We start from the raw sequence: 4,412 nt of genomic DNA on the forward strand, positions 1-4,412 counted from the left end.
ATTAGAACTTACTTTAATGCCCCCCGTTGTGGTAAATGTAAAAATTCCGTTCGAAACAACTATAATATGGTTGCGGCTATGAAAAAAACGAGGACGCCAAATTTTCGGTGCATCTTACCATATGTAATGTATGCTTACCCTTAATTAGTTTAATATATGGCCTTCACCACTGCATATATTTAATAGGAAAGAATTAGGATGTGATCTATCAACAATTATTGTGGCAAGTTAATGTCCAAAATTTGGTATTTGTACTTAGTGTGATCAAATTAAAGTGATGAGAAATTTTACCCAGTCTGTATACACCATACTTAATGTTAATTAATGTTGTGGACCCAGCAACACGTTTATTAATTTAGATCAAGAATCAACTTATACACTCCACATCATAATTTTCCAGTGTTACTGGAAAATGTCCATAAAATTATTATAGGTTCAACTTTGTGTGAGTGTTGTTTGGAGTGGGCATAGAAGGAGGTGCAGTTTCGCGACCCATTGTGCGTAAAGTAACATATCTCCGAGGTACAACTATCATCAGTAAGTGAAGTAACTCTAGTTGTACCTGGCCCAAATTATATGCATGTAAGAATTCAGGTTAATGCCTGTGAACCACATGCGCATAATTTCTCACAGGTACACTTACGTATGATTATGATACGTTGTGTAAATTACTTAAATTATTTAATTCCTGCATACTGTTTCATATTTCCATCATCTGTGTTCAAATGTGAGTATGCTGGAAATAATGGTTATATATAAACTGAAAGGACAGACACGAACTGCATTTGTCCACGAGGGACTCTCCCAGTATTTATGTATCCCCTGCTTATCTTCCTTTGGATAAGGGTACAAAATGAATGGAACATGGATATAATGCATATACAGTACCTACTTCTTATAAATTTTGCATCAGTTTAATTGGTAAACTTAAATTTTGTAATAAACTAAGACGTGCCTGATTGGTTGTTGTTGTTGTGGTGGTGTTGCTAAGGGCTACCAATCTGCAGGCATCCCACCCAATCTCTCCAATAACTTGCTTGTGTATTATGGTGTGCATTACTCTGGACACATTTAATAAAAAAAAAATTGTCATAGCAGGTAAAATGTGGAATGTGTTATATTGACATTTGCAACTGACAGCTGTTAACAGGTGACTGCTTGTTATGTGTAAATATACTGAAGCACAGGTACACAAGTACAATTATAATGTAAATTACCTAGTATAACCCCAAAAAAAGTCAAAGTAACTTTTATCCATTGCACATATATTGTACAGGATCACATGGGGCCTCCCAACACATTTCAAAATCAAGAAGCAATGACAACTACAGTGAATATGTTCTTCTTGGGCCAGGAATAGCTCATGATGCTTTACTATCCACTGTGTACAGTACTGCAGGGTAAGAGACAAAGGCACATTACAGAATTTCTCACTACTCCAGTACAACCTTCAACTTAATGCCTAATGGAAATTTAAGGACCCCTGTGAAAATAAGTCACTTTAAAATTTTGGGGGCTATTCTAGTTAGTTTACACTACATATGATAATTGTTCTTAGGTGTACCTGTGCCTACATGAACTTAAAAGCCTCAACCATCCACCTCAGTAAACAATCCTCACCTTTCACATTAGCCCAGTAGAGCCATACAATAAAAAAATATACATACACATGTACCTGTTAATGCCGGAAACTGGAACCGGAAACTGCAACCGGAAACTGGAACCGGAAACCGCAACCTGTAAACAAAGACAAGAGAGACAAGATTCATCACATTTACCAGACAATATTGCTGGGCGAGCCATACACTCCCTCTCCACTCTTCAAAATCATTGACATATACAACAGTTTAAGTATATTATTTCTGCAACATTTGTGGCTATAAGCAATGAATCAAAGATAATATATCATGACAATGAACAAAAAATTACATTATCATTATTTTTTTACGATTTGCAAACTTAAAAAAACGTTTGCCAATTATTTTTCGGATTTGTTGAGGCCAAGGAACGTAACCCTATTTTTCCCCTAATCTCATCAGTTTGTTTTACAATATTTCGTCTTGGACACAATTTTCAAGAACATAACTATGTTATTCGAGGGTCAACTGTATTATATACACGAACGTGAGTCAGGTCGTAATGGACAACTGTGAAATAAATAGTTAAGTTGACGGAGGGCTTGAATTGTGATCACGGATTAACAGGTTGAGCGCTTTGCCACTAAGCCTAACAGATCAACAGTAAAGTGCTGAACCTGTTAATCTCAAGATCTCATTTCGAGCCTAGTAATACCAGTTTGATGTCCTTGATGACACCTGGTTCCTGGTTCATGACCAGACAGGCATGAGGGTGCTGACGCACTTGAAAATTATACTTGACAACGGTTCTGGGTTGCTCCTGCCAAGGGAACGTTGTAAATTACTCTGTGAAGGAAAACGTCCAAGTGATGGGAATTTATATGTGTAAATTAGGGAAGTGTCGGTTGGAAGGGTAGTTAACTAGAATTAAGGAGAGTTCACCGCCTGCCACGCCATCTAGCGCATTTGCTTGGTAAACAGTGCGTCAGTTGTCATTCACTTCATTACGGTCTCCATATTGGTCCGGTAAGACGACTTTTGCTGGGTTGTTTATTTGTACTCAGGTGATTGTATTGACCATACATACAAATGACAATATTCAGCACCTGTTGTGGACCTTAGCCATTTGTGTTACTTTTCCAGAATGTATTATAATCCTATTTTTTGTATTATTCTTCTGGCCTGCCCCAGATGGGTGGTCAGCTTTGACAGAACATTGAGCAGCATGTGCAAAAAATTTAATTACATGATTTATTAGAGGTTTTTATGTGTTTCCTGGACACACCATCAACCAGCAACTCTTCCCCTACCTGCCGTGACTGGAACCTTCAATTCCAGTCTGTGCGACTGGAATTTCCTATTTAAGACGTCAGTACCATTAGAAGTAGTGGCCACTCTCCAGCACGTACAAGTCACAAGACCAACATTCACTTAATCACCAAGCACCGTATGCGGCATCACTGACACATTCCACCAGTCACCACTCTACCACCAGCCTACACTCGACCACCAGCCTACACTCGACCACCAGCCTACACTCGACCACCAGCCTACACTCGACCACCAGCCTACACTCGACCGCCAGCCTACACTCGACCGCCAGCCTACACTCGACCGCCAGCCTACACTCGACCGCCAGCCTACACTCGACCGCCAGCCTACACTCTACCGCCAGCCTACACTCTACCGCCAGCCTACACTCTACCGCCAGCCTACACTCTACCGCCAGCCTACACTCTACCGCCAGCCTACACTCTACCGCCAGCCTACACTCTACCGCCAGCCTACACTCTTCCGCCAGCCTACACTCTTCCGCCAGCCTACACTCTTCCGCCAGCCTACACTCTTCCGCCAGCCTACACTCTACCGCCAGCCTACACTCTACCACCAGCCTACACTCTACCACCAGCCTACACTCTACCACCAGCCTACACTCTACCACCAGCCTACACTCTACCACCAGCCTACACTCTACCACCAGCCTACACTCTACCACCAGCCTACACTCTACCACCAGCCTACACTCGACCACCAGCCTACACTCGACCACCAGCCTACACTCGACCACCAGCCTACACTCGACCACCAGCCTACACTCGACCACCAGCCTACACTCGACCACCAGCCTACACTCTACCGCCAGCCTACACTCTACCGCCAGCCTACACTCTACCGCCAGCCTACACTCTACCGCCAGCCTACACTCTACCGCCAGCCTACACTCTACCGCCAGCCTACACTCTACCGCCAGCCTACACTCTACCGCCAGCCAACACTCTACCACCAGCCTACACTCTTCCACCAGCCTACACTCTTCCACCAGCCTACATTCTACCACCAGCCTACACTCTACCACCAGCCTACACTCTACCACCAGCCTACACTCTACCGCCAGCCTACACTCTACCGCCAGCCTACACTCTACCGCCAGCCTACACTCTACCGCCAGCCTACACTCTACCGCCAGCCTACACTCTACCGCCAGCCTACACTCTACCGCCAGCCTACACTCTACCGCCAGCCTACACTCTACCGCCAGCCTACACTCTACCGAAAGCCTACACTCTACCGCCAGCCTACACTCTACCGCCAGCCTACACTCTACCGCCAGCCTACACTCTACCGCCAGCCTACACTCTACCGCCAGCCTACACTCTACCGCCAGCCTACACTCTACCGCCAGCCTACACTCTACCGCCAGCCTACACTCTACCGCCAGCCTACACTCTACCGCCAGCCTACACTCTACCGCCAGCCTACACTCTACCGCCAGCCTACACTCTACCGCCAGCCTACACTCTACCACCAGCCTACACTCTACCACCAGCCTACACT

This window comes from Cherax quadricarinatus, chromosome 100 (assembly GCF_038502225.1).
Source record: "Cherax quadricarinatus isolate ZL_2023a chromosome 100, ASM3850222v1, whole genome shotgun sequence".
NCBI classification, from domain to species: domain Eukaryota; kingdom Metazoa; phylum Arthropoda; class Malacostraca; order Decapoda; family Parastacidae; genus Cherax; species Cherax quadricarinatus.